We start from the raw sequence: 19232 nt of genomic DNA on the forward strand, positions 1-19232 counted from the left end.
TAAACAGCAAAACAAACAAGCAAGCAAAATATAACCAAAGACACAGAAATAGAGAACAGGCTGACAGTGACCAGAGGGGAAAGGGGATGGAATTTCATTGGAAGGGTTTGCAGGAACAAGTACAAAAAACACATGGACAAAAACTAGGGGGGTGGAAATGGGAAGGAGATGGGGAGGGCTGAGTGGTTGGGCTGGGATGGGAGTAAAAGACAGAAAACTGTATTTGAATGACAATTAAAATAAAATAAAAAGAAGAAATTCTGTGAAAGCAGCTTTTCATTGTGCATCAGAGGAAGACTGATAAATCTTCATTTGTGGTTTAGTTCATTATATATGTTGGGTAGGATGATTCAAATGTGCCAATCAACATACTGATTGAGTCTAAGGAATGATGATGTCCCATTAACACAGATAGAAATCTGCACGAATCAGTTTGTAGCAATTTTTCTCTTGAAATATCTGTGAGTAATCCCCAAGGGCATTAAAATAGAAGCATATCGTGGCCCTTATTATTAGCCATAAAGTCCCGAAAATGTTCTATCACTTTAGGATACGCTAATAATATTACCTTCCTGTATGAAAAATAGTTATAAGTCCATGGCATTTTCTCCAACACAAATTATCTTTCTGGACTACCGGCACTCTTATTTAGCACCATCTACTAGTGGGTCTATGCTATTCTAAAGTCACTGTCATAAATTTTTGGCAGGTGTCTATTAGCACATAACAAGTTTATGGTTAAGAATGCCATGTAGAAACGAACTTTTTTATTTGCTTACCTAGATGAATATTTTTCAAGTACTCTTTTATTTTAAAAATACAAGAGAACATTACATTGATCACAGGCTCATGTTTTATGGACACTTGAATGAGAATTATTAATGTCTGAATATTTTGCTTTAGCATACCAGTTTTATTACACTTCTAGAATAAATTCATTTCCCCATGTTTTATGACATAGAAATCAAGGGTGTTAGCATTCCATGTGTCTTAACTTCAAGGTAAACTCACAATGTATTTTTAGTACCTGATTATTCTACAAAATAAAAACATCAACTAGTTGTATTCTCAGTGTTTGTCAGGTATATAGTCTAATTACTCTTTCCCAGTGTTTTTCAAAGGCACTTCTGAGAGAACGAGTATTTATGGAGGCTCACCTGAAACATTGAATCTAATTATTTTTTCTGATACTCTAGAATCTATTGCTAGATTCGTCAAAGTCATCTGAAACAATTATTTAGTCTGATTTTTATTGACTTCTGGTTTAATTACTTTGGCTGAACTGTACTTTGAAGCTGTAGCTGAAACTGTCATACACCTACATATTAAAGCAAGGTAAAGTTTTTTGAAGTTGGCATTGTTATTTACAAGAATGCTTATAGAAATACAGTACACAGATCTAGCCCTTTCAATACTCATAAGAATGTTTCCAACAATTTATTTTAATTATGAATAATACACCCTTGAGCAAGTGCTACCTCCTATACTTGACTGAAATTTTAGAGTACCATAGCACAGATAATAGTATGGCAATTGCCAGAGAGAAAAGGGCATGGGGAAGGTAGAAGGGGGTAGAGGGGTGATAAATGTTTATGGGAGGAGGCTTGGCTTACAGAGGTGTACATACAATACAACATATAGATGATGTATTATAGAATTCTCCACTTGAAACCTATATATAATTTTATTAACCAATGTCACCCAAATAATTCAATACTTATTTTTTTAAACACAGATTTTTTAAACATATATTTATTTATTTTTAGAGAGATGGGAAAAGAGGGAGAGGGAGTGAAACATAAATATGTGGTTGCCTCTTGCCCATCTCCTACTGGGAACCTGGCATGCAACCCAGTCATGTGCCTTAGACAGGTAGTCAACCAGTGACCCTTTGGTTCTCAGCCCAGCATTCAGTCCACTGAACTACACCAGTCAGAGCTGAATACTTTAAAAAATAAATAAATATGCTATGTTTGTGAATTGAATAATCTACTAAAAATCTTGAATATATATATATTTTCAGGGAGCTTTTGAAAGATATAAAGTCATTTACCCATCATATGCTGATTTGATGCATATACCCATCTTACTTCTTATTTTATTAGATTCATTGGGGTGACATTGGCTAATAAAATTATATAGGTTTCAAGTCTATAATTCTATGATACATCATTTGTATACTTCATTGCAGTGTTTGCCTAACACTCAAAGTCTTTTTCTGTCACCATATATATTTGACCCTCTTTACCTTATGCTATCCCTTCCATCTCCCTTCCCCCTGATAACATCATACTGTTGTCTTTTTTATGAGTTTTTGTTCATTTGTTGCTTTCATTTTTTTATGTCACATATGAATGAAATTATATAATTCTTGACTTTTTTGTCTGACTTATTTCACTTAGCATTATATTCTCAAGATTCACCCATGGTGTTGCAAATGACAGTATTTCATCTTTACTTATGGCTGAGTAGTCATATTACACTGTATATAGACACTACATATTCTTCATCTAATCATCTATCAAAAAAATTTAAGTTGTTTCCGTGTCTTGGTCTCCATGAATACTGCTGCAGTGACCATAGGGATTTGTATATCTTTGCTAATAAGTGTTTTCAATTTTTTCAGGTAGATACCCAAAAGAGAGTTGGCTGGCTCATATGACAGCTCTAATCTGAATTTATACAAGTTTACATTGGCTATACAAGTTTACATGCCTACAGGCAGTGAATGAGGGTTCTATTTTCTCCACAACTCATATGCTTGTTACAACTATACTTGTGTTGACAATAGCCATTCTAACAAGTAAAGCTGATATCTCATTGTAGGTTTGATATGCACTTCTTTAAATAATACTTTTTTGAATACATATTGTTTTCTTTCTTTCAATTTTGTAACTATTTTAAAATTATGTAGGAAACCATCTTACATTATTTTAAGAGAACATGTAAGAAAATAAATTACATTTTGATATTTGCAATAAATGATTTTATAGTCATATCTTACATTTTAATATTAATATATTGGTTTATACTCATACGACATATTCTTATTCAACCATTCAGTGATTATTTCAATAAATATCACTGAGTAACCAACCCTGTATTATGTAGGATGATGAAATACAAAGTTGGCAAATATACTCTTCTCAGACCTTGAAACTCATGTATTGCTTGGAATAATACACATGTATGTAACACAAAGTAAATGTAGATGTTGCAGTGATAGAAACCTGAAAAAGATTATTAGCGAAATAAGCAATCAAATAAATATTTAGTTATGCTATATTTTTATTTCAGAGGTTAAATACATATCACTTTTTAAAAAGATTTTATTTATTTATTTTTAAAGGGGAAGGGAAGGAGAGATATATCAATGTATGGTTGCCTCTCGTGAGTTCTGTGTTGGGAACTGGCCTGCAACCCAGGCATGTGCCCTGACTGGGAATCGAACTGTGATCCTGTGGTTCACAGGCCCGCACTCAATCCACTGAGCTACACCAGCCAGGGCCAATACATATCGCTTTTTGCTCACTTGTTTTTTCACTCTAAAATGGATATGTACCTAAATTACTTTATCTAATAGAAATTTATTTTATTATATTAATTAAATTTTAAATATATAAATTGTTTCTATGTCTATATGTTGATCACCTTAGCAATTGTATCAATATGCATTTTAATGTTTTTTTTATTTTTTACATAACAGCTGTAGACTTAAAACTATTGCAATGATAATACACACTTTCTATATATTCACATTGTTTTACTTATTTTTAGAAACATACTTTGACATGATACATTTGTCAAAGCTAGTAAAAACAATTGATTAATCTCATTAACTAAAGCTGATGCGTGATTTAGATCCTTACTTTTTCCTTAGTGTCATATCTGTTCCAACATTCCACTGAAGTTACTACATTCATTTATTATTCATATCTTCTTAGGATTCTCTTGGCTGTGAGTTTGCTGACATTCCTTGGTTTTGATGATACTTTATTGCTCAAGTCAATCAGATTTGGCACTGGGACTCCTTCAGGTAGCTTCTGTATCTTTTTATATACTTCAATTAATATAAATGTTTTCCTTTGTTTTGCATACATGCTGGCACTACAAGATATTCCACACTTATTCTGTGTATGTCCAGCTACAGTCCCAGAATCATCCATTTCTTTTTATAAGAAATGTTGTAAAAAATCCCATGTCCTGGTGATAGATATGTTCAAGGCCATTAAATATTGTTATTCCGATGCCCCTCACTGACAAAGCAAGGATATATGTATCTACCAATCTGTGTTTCATCTCTTATATAAACATATCTACTAATATATCTTCATGTAACCATCTATATCAATATTAAGCTAAATATGGATTTACACTGAATCTTCTACTCAAGTCTTATACCACAAGAATCAGTCTAGTCTCTTCTCTTTACCTATGTGCAACATTACACACTAACAGTGAAAATCCTGGTTCCCAGCATGTTTCATTCATTTACTTTATTATTATATCTGTTACACATGCACAGTAGTTTTAGGGTTATGAACCTCTGCCCCCATGGTGATGTAGGGGTGCGAGGCTTTATCCGTGCAAGTACAGTGCCTGTGTCCAAGCCTCTTGCCTTTAACCACACAGGCTCTACTCACTTGAAATTTACTCATTACTGTTTTATTTGGTTATTCCTTTCAGTGAAACAGTTTCATACATTTTTAAATACTTGGATTATTTTGTCACATCTACATTTCATCCAAAAACCCTCTGGTTTCATAAATAATATTTTTAAAGATTTTTATTAATTTATCTTTAGAGAGGAAGGAAAGGAGAGAAGGAGAGAAATATCAATGTATGGTTGCCTCTCGTGAGTCCCCTGCTGGGAACTGGCCTGCAAACCCAGGCATGTGCCCTGACTGGGAATCAAACCGAGATCGTGTGGTTCACAGGCCCGAGCTCAATCCACTGAGCTACACCAGCCAGGGTCTAAATAATATTTTTATTTGCATGTTTAGAATTTACCATTTCGAATGTTAAAATCTGTGAATTTTGATCAATGTTTAATGCCTTGTATTTACCATTTAATAATATACAGAATATTTTACTATGCTGAAAGAAAGAAAAACTATGTTTCATCTGTCCATTTTGCCTGACCTTGTACCAAACCCATGGCACCCAGTGATCCACCATCTCTGTATTATTATTTTCCAGAATGTCACGTGTCATCATTACAGTATGCAGCTTTTTTAGACTGACTTCTTTGACATAAAGATATACATTTATGATTCATACATGTATTTGTGTTACTTGTGATGCAGTTTTTATCATTAATAGCCCATTGTATGCATGCACAAATTTTGTTTACTCATTCACCTATTGATATCTTAATTGCTTTCAGTTTGGTTGATTCTGAATAAAATTTTATAAATATTCATTCATAGGTTTTTGAGTAGATATAAGTTTTAAAATTTAGCCAGGATTGTAATTGCTGAATTGTATGAGAAAAAATAAGTTTAATTTTGAAAAAAAAAGATAAATTATCTTACAAAGTGACTGTATCATTTGTGTTATCATCTACAAAGAATAATAATTCTTTTTGTTCAATCCTCACAATCAGTTGGTCCTGTCAGGTTTTGGTTTGGGGCATAGTACTTCATTGTTTTTATTTGCAGTCTACTAATGGTGAGCATTTATTTCATATGTTTGTTTTCTTTTAATATAACCTTTTGGTGAAGTATTAATTCATATTTCTGACCATTTTTAAAGTGAGTTCTTTGTTTACTTAAGGTTGAATGTTAAGTATGATTTGTGTATTTTGGATTACTGCCCTATCAGATATACATTTTTGCATATTTTCCCAGTCTAAATTTTTTTTTCTTTTTATTCTCTTACTAGTGTATGTCCAAGAAGGTTCTAATTTTAATACAGTAAAATTATATATATTTTTCTTTCATGAATAATGTTATTGTCATTATGTGAAGGGTTTTCAGGAACAACTATAAAGGACACATGGACAAAACCAAGAGGGGGTGGGATCAGGGGAGGGAGCTGGAGAAGGCTGGAGTGTGGAAGAAAGGTGGGGAAAAAAGACAGACAACTGTACTTGAACAACAATAAAATTTTTAAAAGATGAGAAACATAATAAATTATCACCAAACTTCAGATCTTATAGATTTTGTTCTATGTTTTCTTTTTGTAGATTTTTAGGTTTGCATTTTATTAGATCTAAATATATTTTGAGTTAATTGCTTCATAAGAGATAAGGGTTATATCTAGATTCCCTTTTTGGTATATAAGATGTCCATTTTCACAGCATGATTTTTTGAAAAGATTATCCTTTCTTCAATCAATTGCCTTTGTTTCTTTGCCAAAAATCAGTTTTTTAATACTTATCTTTTTTATTTTCAACCTCTACCTTCTATTTCTTTGGTCAATATGTCTGTTCTTTCACCAATACTAGCCTTTCTTGATTACTATAGTCCTTGAATAAGTCTTAAAACAGGTAGCATCAGTTTTTCAATGTTACATCTCTTAATATTGTTTTGATTGTCCTGGAGCACTAGTAAGTAGAAGTGGTGAGAGACAACATTCTTACCTTTTTCTAGATCTTAATGAAAAAGTGGCAATTTTCTCATCATTAATCAGAAAGTTAGCTGTATTTTTGTATACTTTTTTAGCAAGTTGAAGATATTCTCCTACATGGCTAGTTTGCTGAAAGTGTTGATTAGAAATGAAGTTTTATTTTATCAAATAATTTTTCTGAATCAATTTATAACATCATATGATATTTTTATTATTTGATTTGCTGATGTGGTGGATGACAATAATTTATTTTTAAGAGTTGAACCCAACTTGCAAAATGAAACAAAGCCTACCAGTTCAGGATGTATAAGTATTTCTATATATTCTTGGATTTGAGCTGCTATTATTTGTTTGTGGGTTTTTATACTTACATCCAAGAGAGATATTCATTTATCATTTTCCTGTAACTTCTATAATAACTTTTTTGGTTTTGATATCTTTGATTGTAAACAAACTGTCAATAATTCTTTGGCAGCCTACTTGTAAAAGTTTAGGGGTTGTCAAATAGAATGAAGAAAAGAGAACTTTGTAGTAAAAATGAGTTTCTTTCCAGGGTAGGTTTTTCTATTCACTACTTGATTGTGTATATTTGCCTAATATCCCCATCATTTTTAATGATGGTGATAAAATATACCTTAATATTTTTCTATTAAGAGTAAAACAATAAATATAGTTTGGTATATTTAATGTCTGAAACAGAGTAAAACACTTAATGAGGAATTTTTGGGGGGGTCTTTAATATGACACAGAGGAAATTGGAGGTAGCCACTACAAGGTAACTTGAATATATTTAAATCTTTTTATTATGCTAACTGAACACTTCTTAATAGTAGTGGAAGATTCTGATCTCAGTTAAACTTCCACTTGTTTATAGAGCACTAAGTCTATTAATACTACATGAAATATTAGAATGCCTATAGCTTGTACATTATCAAAAAACCTATTATTTATAAGTCTCTGATACAAGTTTCTTAGTGGTAATGAAAGTAAAACTAAATTATTCCTCAAAATTATTAAAATATTTGATATGAATGTATTGTTGTCAAAACTTTCCAGTTATTTAAGATGCCAAAAAAGCTTAATAGAAGATGTACCATTATTCATTATTTCACCAAAGGTAATTGTGTATTAGGTAATATCTAGAAGAGTTAAAATAAACCAATAAGCATGCCAAAATTGTATGTAAATCTCGTTTAGTTAAAGAAATCTAGATATGCCATTTATAAAGATTTTTAAAATATTCATTGTGTTAGACAAATGCTCTGTGTTACAGAGCATCATAATTAGTTTTCTATACTTAGTAGCTCTCCTGAAGAACAAAGGCGTATTCCTATTTAGAGTCATCATACGAAATTTGGATCCAAGATCACTTGTTATATGTAAACAGCTTCTAATATGTTATTTCAAAAACCCTTAAAGCTAAATTGAAAATACACTAAAATATATTTTCTGGGATAAGTGTCTGTAGACAACATTGTGATAACAGAAGTCTCATGCACTGAATTTGATTAAGTGTCTGTAGGGAATTACACAGTGCATTCTTTTTTTTTTCTTCTCTTACTTTATTTTATTTATGTATTTTATTTTTTAAGCATTCTTTATTGATTATGCTATTACACTTTTCCAATTTTCCCCCTGCATCGCCCTTCTACCCTGCCCCGCAAACCCTCCACCTTTCCCCGCCTTAGGTCATGTCCATTGGTTGTACATATAGGTTATTTGAGTCCTGTTTCCTATACCATTCTGTATCTTTCCCCGACTATTTTATGCCTGCTAATTATCCTTCTTCTTTCCTGCACCCTTTCCCCCTAATCCTCCTTTCTCTCTCCCCACTGAACTCCATGCATGATGTCCATTTCTCTGATTATGTTCCTGTTCTGGCTATTTGCTCAGTTTTTCTTTTTCTTTTCTTTTAGGTTCATTTTTTTATAGTTATAAGTTTGTTCTCATATTACTGTTCATATTTTTAAATAATTTTAAATATAATTTTGTTCAAGTACAGCTTTCTGTCTTATATTCCCAACCCTGCCTGCCCCCTGCCCAGTGCTCCCCACCTCCCTCCCATATCCACCCCCCACCCTTAGTTATTGTCCATGTGTCCTTTATACTTGTTCATATGAGTCCATCCCCTTTTCCTCTATGATTCTCTCCCCTCTCCCCTCTAGACCCTGTCAACCTGTTCCGTATTTGAGTGTCATTGGTCATATTTTGCTTGCTTGTTTGTATTGTTTAGATCCTGTTAACGGTGAGATCATATGGTATTTGTCTTTCACCACCTGGCTTATTTCGCCCAGCATAATGCTTTCCAGTTCCATCCATGATGTTGCAAAGGGTAGTAGTTCCTGCTTCCTTTCTGCAACATAGAATTCCATTGTGTAAATGTACCATAGTTTTTTGATCCAGTCATTTACCGATGGGCATCTAGGCTGCTTCCAACTCTTGGCTATCGTAAATTGTGCTGCTATGAACATCGGGGTGCATAGGTTCTTTTGGATTGGTGTTTCAGGGTTCTTAGGATATACTCCCAAGAGTGGAATTGCTGGGTCAAAAGGTACGTTCATTTTTAGTTTTCTTAGAAAATTCCATACTGTTTTCCATAGTGGTTGTACCAGTCTGCAATCCCACCAACAGTGAACTAGAGTCCCCTTTTCCCCACAACCTCTCCAGCACTTGTTGTTTGTTTCTTTGTTTATGATAGCCAATCTGACTGGTGTTAAGTGGTATCTCATTGTGGTTTTAATTTGCATCTCTCTGATAGCTAGTGATATCGAGCATCTTTTCATGTGTCTCTGGATCCTCTGTATGTCCTCCTTGGAGAAATGTCTGTTCAAGTCCTCTGCCCATTTTTTAATTGGGTTGCTTGTCTTCTTTGAGTGGAGCCGAATGAGTTCTTTGTATATTTTGGAGATTAAACCCTTATCTGAGGTATCATTGGCAAATATGTTTTCCCAAGCTGTTGCTTCTCTTTGTATCTTGATACTGTTTTCCTTAGCCATGCAGAAGCTTTTAATTTTGATGAGATCCCATTTGTTTATTCTTTCCTTTATGTTCCTTGCTCTAGGGGACGTATCAGTAAAAATATTGCTGCGTGGAATATCTGAGATTTTCTTGCCAAGGCTCTCCTCTAGGGTTTTAATGGTTTCACGGCTTATATTTAAGTCTTTTATCCACCTTGAATTTATTTTGGTGTATGGTGTAAGTTGGTGCTCAAGTTTCATTTTTTTGCATGTAGCTGTCCAGTTCTCCCAACACCATTTGTTGAAAAGGCTGTCTTTACTCCATTTTATGTTATTGCCCCCTTTGTCGAATATTAATTGACTGTAGAGAGTTGGGTTTATTTCTGGGCTCTCTGTTCTATTCCATTGGTCTATGTGCCTGTTTTTGTGCCAGTACCAGGCTGTTTTGATTACAGTGGCCTTGTAATACAGTTTGATATCAGGTATTGTGATCCCTCCTACTTTGTTCTTCTTTCTCAAAATTGCAGCAGCTATTCGGGGTCTTTTCTGGTTCCATATAAATTTTTGAAGTGTTTGTTCTATGTCTGTGAAATACGCCATTGGTACTTTAATAGGTATTGCATTGAATCTGTAAATTGCTTTGGGTAGTATGGACATTTTGATGATGTTAATTCTTCCAATCCATGAACACGGTATATGTTTCCATTTATTTGTGTCTTCCTTGATTTCTTTCTTCAGTGTTGTGTAGTTTTCTGCATACAGGTCTTTTACCTCCTTGGTTAGGTTTATTCCCAGATATTTTATTTTTCTTTTTGCTATATCGAATGGGATTTTTTTCCTGATTTCTGCTTCTGCTGCTTCATTGTTGGTATACAAAAATGCCTTTGATTTCTGGATATTAACTTTGTATCCCGCTGTTATGCCAAATTCATTTATTAGTTCCAGCAGTTTTTTGGTAGAGGCTATAGGGTTTTCCATGTACACTATCATGTCATCTGCAAACAATGCCAGTTTTGTTTCCTCCTTTCCGATTTGGATGCCTTTTATTTCCTTTTCTTGTCTGATCGCTGCAGCTAGAACTTCTAATACTATATTGAATAGAAGTGGTGAAAGTGGGCAACCTTGTCTTGTACCTGATCTTAGTGGAAAAGCTTTTAGTTTTTGCCCATTGAGTATGATGTTGGCTGTAGGTCTTTCATATATGGCCTTTATTATATTGAGGAATGTTCCCTCTATTCCCACCTTGCTGAGTACCTTTATCATAAATGGGTGTTGTACCTTATCAAAAGCTTTTTCCGCATCTATTGATATGACCATGTGGTTTTTGTCTTTGCTTTTGTTTATTTGGTGTATTACATTTATTGATTTGCGTATATTGAACCATCCTTGCATCCCCGGGATGAATCCCACTTGGTCGTGGTGTATGATCTTTTTGATATATTGTTGGATGCGATTTGCCAATATTTTGTTGAGGATTTTAGCATCTATGTTCATCAGTGATATTGGTCTGTAATTTTCTTTCTTTGTTGTGTCTCTATCTGGCTTTGGGATTAGGGTGATGCTGGCTTCATAGAAAGAGTTGGGGAGTTTTCCCTCCTTTTGGATTTTTTGGAATAGTCTGTGAAGAATAGGGGTTAGCTCTTCCTTAAAAGCTTTGTAGAATTCTCCTGTGAAACCATCTGGCCCAGGGCTTTTGTGTGATGGGAGTTTTTTGATTACTTCTTCAATTTCATTTGCTGTTATTGGCCTGTTCAGGTTTTCTGCTTCTTTTTCATTGAGTTTTGGAAGATTATATTTTTCTAGAAATTTGTCCATTTCACCCAGGTTTTCAAATTTCTTGGCATACAGTTCCGCATAGTAATTTCTTACAATCCTTTCTATTTCTGTGGTATCAGTTGTAATCTCTCCTCTTTCATTTCTGATTGTGTTTATTTGTGTCCTCTCTCTTCTTTTCTTAATGAGCCTACTTAAAGGTTTGTCTATTTTGTTTATCTTTTCAAAAAACCAACTCCTGGATTCATTGATCTTTAGAATTGTGCTTTTAGTCTCTATGTCATTTAATTCTGCTTTGATCTTGGTTATTTCCTTCCTTCTACTTGCTCTGGGCTGTCTTTGTTGTTGTTCCTCGAGTTCTTGCAGGCGTTGGGTTAGGTTGTTTGTTTGAAATGTTTCTATCCTCTTTAGGTGAGCCTGTATCGCTATGAACTTCCCTCTCAGGACTGCCTTCACTGTGTCCCATAAATTTTGGGTTGTGGTGAGTTCATTTTCATTTGTTTCCAGAAGCTTTCTGATTTCTTCCCTCATTTCAATCTTGACCCATTCATTGTTTAATAGCATACCATTCAGTCTCCATGGTTTTGGGTGTTTGGGGTTTTTTCCTTTGGGGCTGCTTTCCAATTTCAGTCCCTTGTGGTCAGAGAAAATGCTTGGTATGATTTCAATTTTCCTGAATTTATTGAGACCCGTTTTGTTTTGTATCATATTATCTATCTTTGAAAATGTTCCATGTGCATTTGAAAAGAATGTGTATTTAGTTTCTTTGGTATGGAGGGCTCTATATATATCAATTAGGTCCATTTCGTTTAGGGTGTCATTTAATGCTGCAATATCTTTGTTGATGTTTTGTTTGGAAGATTTGTCCTTTTTAGACAGTGGGGTGTTAACATCCCCTACTATAATTGCGTTGCTGTCAATATCTTTCTTGAGGTCCTCTAGGATTTTCTTTATATATTTGGGTGCTCCTGTGTTGGGTGCATATATATTTACTATGTTTGTGTTCTTGGTGGATTCTTCCCTTGAGTATTATGAAGTGACCTTCTGGATCTCTCTTTATGGCCCTTTTTTTTAAACTCTATTTTGTCTGATATGAGAATTGCTACCCCGGCCTTTTTTTCTTGTCCTTTTGCTGGGAAAATTTGTTTCCATCCTTTCACTTTTAGTCTGTGGTGGTCTTTTGACCTGAGGTGGGTCTCTGGTAGGCAGCATATGTGTGGGTCATGCTTTCTTATCCATTCAGCTATCCTGTGTCTTTTAATTGGTGCATTTAATCCATTTACGTTTAAGGTTATTATTGAAAGGTACTTATTCATTGCCATTTGTGTACCTGTGTTCCTCTCTATCTCTCTCTTTTCCTTCCTTTCCTAAAGCAGCCCGTTTAGTAATTCTTGTAGTGGTGGTTTGGCGGAGGCATATTCTTTTAGAGTTCTTTTGTCTCTAAGCTCTTTATTTGGCCTTCTATCTTGATTGAGAGCCTTTCTGGGTACAGTAGCCTTGGTTGTAGGCCTGTTTCTCATTGCTTTGAATATTTCTTGCCATTCTCTTCTTGCTTGGAATGTTTCCGTTGAGAAGTCATTAGCCAACCTTTTTCGGACCCCCTTGTATGTTACTTCCTTTTTCTCCCTTGCTGCCTTTAGGATTTTCTCTTTGTCTTGGAGGTTTGCCATTTTAATGATGATGTGTCTTTAAGTGGGCCTCTTTGAGTTCCTCTTGATTGGGACTCTCTGTGATTCCTGAATCCCTGTGACTTTCTCTCTCCTCAACTTAGGAAAATTTTCCGTTATTACTCTTTCAAGTAGGTTTTCTATCCCTTGTTCTCCTTCCTCTCCTTCTGGTATTCCTATTATTCAGATATTATTACTTTTCATGTTGTCTTGCATTTCTCTTAAATTCTTCTCATTTTTTCTGATTCTCTTTTCCATTATTTGGTCTGTCTGGGAGATTCTTTCTATCCAGTCTTCTATCTCACTTATGAGATCTTCCACCATATCGATTCTATTCTTCATACCTTCTACTGTGTTCTTCAGTTCCAAAATTGTATTCTTCATTTCCTCTTGGCCTTTACTAATGATTTCTATTTCCTTTTTCATGTTGGTGTAGTTTTCAGAAAGTTCATTGTAGCTCCCCTGTAGTTTCTGGTAGCTCATTGTAAGCTCTTTGAATTTCCTGATAAACAGTGCTTTGAATTCAATATCTGATAGCTGGCTTGCCTCTATTTCATCTAACATTCTTTCTGAGACTTCCTCCTTTTCTTTCATTTGGGCATTGTTTTTTTGTCTTCCCATTGTTTGTGTTGCTCTTCTTGTTGGCTTCAGCTTCTTAAAGTGATCTCTTCTGGTTTCCTGGGTTTATGGTGTGAACTTCTGTGGTAGGATGCCTGTGAGATTCAGTGGTGCAGTCTCCTGCAGGTATCTTAGTGTTCTCCACTTCCACCTACTACTCTTGTTGGTTTCCAGCTGGTCAAACCTTTTCTTCTGGTCTCCCTAGCTACAGCATCCTGAGGGGCTACTAGTGTGGCCTTTCTCTTGTCTCGGTGAACTTAGCTGGTCTTGCCAGTGCCCTCCCAAGGTCCAGAATGGCACCGCTCTCCCATGCCCCACTGAGAGCAGGTTTTTCCCCAGGCTTCCCAGCTCTGGCCTGGTGTGAGGGCACATACTCCCATCCAGGCTTTCCTGGTCTTGCAGGCTTGGGCTTGGACTTTTACCAGTGCTGTGGCTGCATACACAGGGCAACTCACAATTCTTCGAGCTGGCAGCCACAGCCTGACTCCTGGTGCTTCTCAGTCTGAGCCCAGCTGGGTAGGGATGGAGGTGGCTATTGGCGCTCTTTCAGGGGCCCTGCCAGTAGCCCGCAGCTCCCTGAGGCTGTGGGAGCACAGGCTCAAGTCCCGAGTTCTCAGTTCTCCAAGCTGGCAATAACAGCCTGACTGGCAATAACAGCCTGACTCCCAGTGCTTCTCAGTCTGAGCCCAGCGTGGTAGGGATGGAGCTGGCTACTAGTGCTCTTCCAGGGGCACTGCCAGTATCCCGAAGCTCCCCGAGACTGTGCGAGCACCATCTAAGGCTACCGGGAATGCCGGGGCCGCTCAGTTCCCCAAACTGGCAACCACAGCCTGACTCCACGTGTTATCAGAGCTCTCTGGTTTGCTGCCCAATGCCCACTCCTCTCTCTGCCACTACAGGCAAACCAATCTCTCCTGGTGTTTTCCAATCTGTGCCCTGCTGGTTAGAGAGGGTGCCGGTGACTAGTTCTCTCCCAGGGTTGTTGTTGCCTGCCCTCAGCTCTCAGAGATCAAGGCAGCCCAGTCAGGGCCCTGGCATGGCCTGGCGGAGGGCCTGCAGCCTCTGTGCTGTTCCCTGGTACCTTGTTGATCTGCGGTCATCTCCTCTCCTCAGCCTCTGGTCATTCAGTGTCCACTACACTTTCTGGGGTCCTGCCTTCCCGTATGCTGAGTCCCTGTTGGGTGTTCGCTGTGCTCCTCTCCAGAACAGCCCGGTTTTTCTCTGGCACATGAAGGGAAGCGAAATCCTTTGTCCTATTCCACCGCCATCTTCTTCTATTGTTCATATTTTTTATTTTTCTTAGATAAGTCTATTTAATGTTTCATATAATAAGGGCTTGGTCATTATTAACTTCTTTAACTTGACCTTATCTGGGAAGCATTTTATCTGCTCTTCTATTCTAAATGAAAACTTCACTAAATAAAGTAATCTTGGATCTAGGTCCTTGCCTTTCATTATTTCAAATACTTCTTTCCAGCCCCTTCTTTCCTATAAGGTTTCTTTTGAGAAATCAGCTGATAGCCTTATGGTAACTCCTTTGTAGGTAACTATCTCCTTTTCTCTTGCTGCTCTTAGGATTTTCTCTTTGTCTTTAATCTTGGGTAACTTAATGATGACGAGCCTTAGTGTGTTCCTCTTTGGGTCCAGCTTCTTTGGGACACTCTGAGCTTCCTGGACTTCCTGGAAAGACTTCCAAGAAGATAGTTTCCTTTGCCAGATAGGGAAAATTTTTCTTCATTATTTGTTCAATAAGTTTTCAGTTTCTTTCTGTGCTCTTCTCTTTCTGGAACCCCTATAATTCAGATATTGGAATGTTTCAGGTTGTCCCAGAGAGTCCTCAGCCTCTCCTCATTTTGGGGGGGGGGTGGGATTCTTGTTTCTTCATTCTGATCTAGTTAGATATTTATTTCTTCTTTTTGTTCCAAATCATTGCTTTGAATTTTGGTTTATATCTTGGCACTGTTGGTTCCCTTAATATTTTGCTTTATTTTATTTTGGGTATCTTTCATTTGTTCTTTCATTTTTTAACCAAGCTCAATTAGTTCTGTGAATGTTTCAATTACCAGGGCTTTAAATTCTCCATCAGTTAGGTTGGAAATGTCTTCACTGCTTAGTTCTGAGGTTTTGCTATGTTCTTTCATTTAGGCCATATTTCTTTGTCTTGGTGCCGCTGATAGGTTGTAAGGGGGCAGGGCCTTAGGTATTCACCCAGGCAGGGCAACCCTCCTTGCTGCACTGCCTGTGGGGGAGGGCCCAGAGAAGGAACAATGCAGCTAGCTTGCTCATCTCTAGCACACTTTCCAACTGACTCTCCTGTCAGACAGGAAGTATCTCTCATGGAGACAACCCCAGCCACTGACCCACAGTCAGCTCCAAGTCTTGTTTTCTCCTTTAAGTCAGCCCTCCTGCTCAGCTCCATAGAGCTGGGCAGTCAGTCCCACCCCTCAGCTGCCTTGTGGGGTTTTTCTGAGTCACCCACTCTGCAGGGTCTGCCTTTCCAGTCTGGTTGTTCTGGTTGATTTTTTTCTTTAATTCCTTGATTGTCAGAGTTCCATGAAGTTTGATTTTCTGATGCTTCTGGTTGTTTATTGATTTTAGATTGGTTGTTATCCTCTTTTGGTTGTGAGAGGAAGTGAAGGGTTTCTACCTATGCCTCTGTCTTAGCTGGAAATCTATTTATTTTCTCAGTGCATTCTTATAACTGAGAACTTGGTGATGATAACAAAACTAATTGTTTATTTACAAGGATACTAAATGGTTAATAAAACATGAAAGTTTATTCAATTATAAAACAGTATTTAAAACACTTATAATGGTAAAGTTGAAAATAAATTTGATAAGTACATTACAATTAAATTATTATAATTATAATATTAATACAGGGGGAACAAAAGTAGGTTTACAGTTGTTTATATGGAGATAGTACAGTAATTAATGAATAATATGACAAGAATAAACTGTGTTTTGCATACTCACAACAGTAAATCTACTTTTGCCTTACCCTATACATTTATTTAGAAAGATGAAATAAAATTGTAACATTTTAAATTGTTATTTGTTACCATTACAATAGTAATACAGATCAGTATATGTTGTGTATGGGTATACATACATTTATAATAAAAACCTCAATAACTGTAACTACCTTTCTCAACTCTCAGCACAGTTACACATCTAGGTAGTTTCTTATACCTAGTCAGTTTGTTCCTTCAGGGTCCTAGAGAGTTTACTTTCAACATATTCTTGACTTTTTGTTTTTCAGCTGACTCCCAGAAGGGCTATCAAATAGTTAGAAGCATCATGGTCATTTTTTAATGTTACCATCTGTCCACTGAAAACTTGAAACTGATTAAAAAAAAACCTACTTCACACAGGCTGGTGCACAGCTGCCAGATGGCACCAACTTGTGATCACCATGACCCAATCTATATTGAAAAAATAGAATCAGTCATAAAAATTGGCTCACTGACATTTATAAAATTCTCTTCAGCATGAATTGTGACAATTATAGGCTTCTGACCAAAGGTCAAGAGTCGGAGTTAAATTCTGAATTGTACAGTTTGATTTGTGCTGAGTAAGCGCCATCATGTATTCCCACATATAGGGGGCCGTTTTGAGTGGGAAATGTAACCCTGCCCCCACTCAGAAAGGTCAGTGGGGAGTGAGGTCTGGCACATAGGACTCAGGGACATGGGTAGGTTCTCCCACGGAGAATCAGACCTGCATTGTACCTAGGCTGCTATGAGACTTGCTTTTGCTAAAACTTTGTCACCCAGAATTGAGGCAGAAAATGTGTACTGCCTATCTTTAAAGTAAGTTCCTAAAATCCTATGCTACATCTCCCAAGGACGAATGTAACCAGTTCAACCAATTTTCCCTTTGCATTTGCAAATATCCTTCTCTTTTGATGTAATTAGCAACACCCTCTCCTTTTTGTTCTATAAAAGTTAACCACCTAAAGCAAACCTATGCATAGTAAATGAGGACCATTCTCAATTTAATTTGCCCAGAAGCTCAATAAAAGCCTCTCCAGGCAAGAGTTGATCCCTCTCACTCAGAGAGTGGCCATGCCATCCCCTTTTATCCACAGGACTTCTGTAGCCCATGTGAATTTGCTTATCGCAGCCCCCGCCAGCCAGGGTCCACATCACCCACACACTGATTTTAATAATTGTTAGACTTCAGCAGTTTTACCTTCTTATTTTTAATGTTTATAATATTGATATTCACATAATAATTTAGCTGTTGCATATTTTGAGATATTTGCCTTCCTTATAGAAGAAAGGCTAGAAAGAACAAAGACTATGTAAGTAGTACAGAAACAATAAAACACTTTATGTTCTGTGCATGTGTATGTAAAACATTATACATGATAAACTTTTTAAAAAGTGTGGTAGACATTTTTATTCACATTACATAATAAAAATGCAGTTTTGGAGAAGCTAATAAATTTGTCCTAAAATATTCATTTACTAAAGTAAGTACCAGACTAGGAACATTAAACCAGCCATCTCTCAACTCTCAGTATAATTTTAAGTAAACCATTCTGTCTTTTAATAAGTATAAAATAGTAAAACAAACCAGTAAGTATAATAGTAAGCTGGTTTCTTATCCTTTGTTGGAAATAGGTTATTGCCTAACTTGATGATGATGATGATGATGATGATTTTTGCTAACTCAGTTGATAAGATGAAGGCTACATTTATAATTTTAATTTAATGTTTGAAACATCTTGCCAATAAAAAAAACTGTTATTAACATCTATAATTTTCCATAAATTATAAGCAGATAATTAAATTAAATGCTCTCTTTTGCTATTAAACAATTTACATGTCTTTGCGTTGAGGGCTTTGTTTTATTTAACTGGAGTATAGGCTTCATTGGTTCATGGTTGATGTCAAATCCAGAGTAAACTTGGTTCCCCAGATACCTCTTTTTTAAAGCTACTCATCAAGGAAAGCAACCACTGAACAAGCCCATGACCTAAACCAAAGTATGAAACTAAGGGGATGACAGCTTCAATATTTCTTAGTTGACAAATGACTTTCCATGTAGCCATGAGCACCAAGTGTACTTGGTGCCTTTGAAAGCACAGTTTATTTACTGGGGATTAATTTTTGACATATAGAAACATATTCTATATTAATATCTCCTATTCTTTTCTAGAAATTGTAACTTGATTACAGCTCCTTTTACTAATAATAAGTAAGTCTCACCTTATCTTATTATTTGGAAAACAATGAAACATTTGTTTTAGTTTATTAATTAGAAAACAAAGAAGAAACTGCTCTTCTGATATTAACCAAATTAGTGATACTCCAGTATCATCACTGACCATTTGATGGTGCCACCACTAGTGCAAACAGTAATGGTATGATTTTAATTGTCTCAAAGTGTTTCAGTGGGTGGGAGAACAACTCCAACCTTGGCTTGGCTTACTTTCGCAGACACAAACATATGAATATCCAGTCACCATGACCAAATTCTCTAATCCGGTATTTCTCCCAATGTGTTTTCTAAATCACACTTAATCCACAATATTTGCACTATACAATATGATAAAACACTACTTTTCTGGTAGAGTATATTTGTCTTCTAATTAATACAGTCTGATATTTATTTCTCTACATCCAATGTTAACAAAATT

At 36.0% G+C, this 19232-nt stretch overlaps 1 long non-coding RNA gene across 1 annotated transcript; it reads left to right on the plus strand.

Moving 5' to 3' along the window:
* The first annotated feature begins 2390 nt into the window (after window positions 1-2390).
* On the plus strand, window positions 2391-17838 carry LOC119000902 (uncharacterized). Its single transcript, XR_005069437.1, has 3 exons — window positions 2391-2471; window positions 10010-10014; window positions 17828-17838. It is a non-coding gene; the product is annotated as an uncharacterized LOC119000902 (long non-coding RNA).
* The last annotated feature ends 1394 nt before the right edge of the window (window positions 17839-19232 follow it).

Source organism: Sturnira hondurensis, unplaced genomic scaffold (assembly GCF_014824575.4).
Source record: "Sturnira hondurensis isolate 20B ecotype Veracruz unplaced genomic scaffold, ASM1482457v3 Scaffold0016433, whole genome shotgun sequence".
NCBI lineage: Eukaryota > Metazoa > Chordata > Mammalia > Chiroptera > Phyllostomidae > Sturnira > Sturnira hondurensis.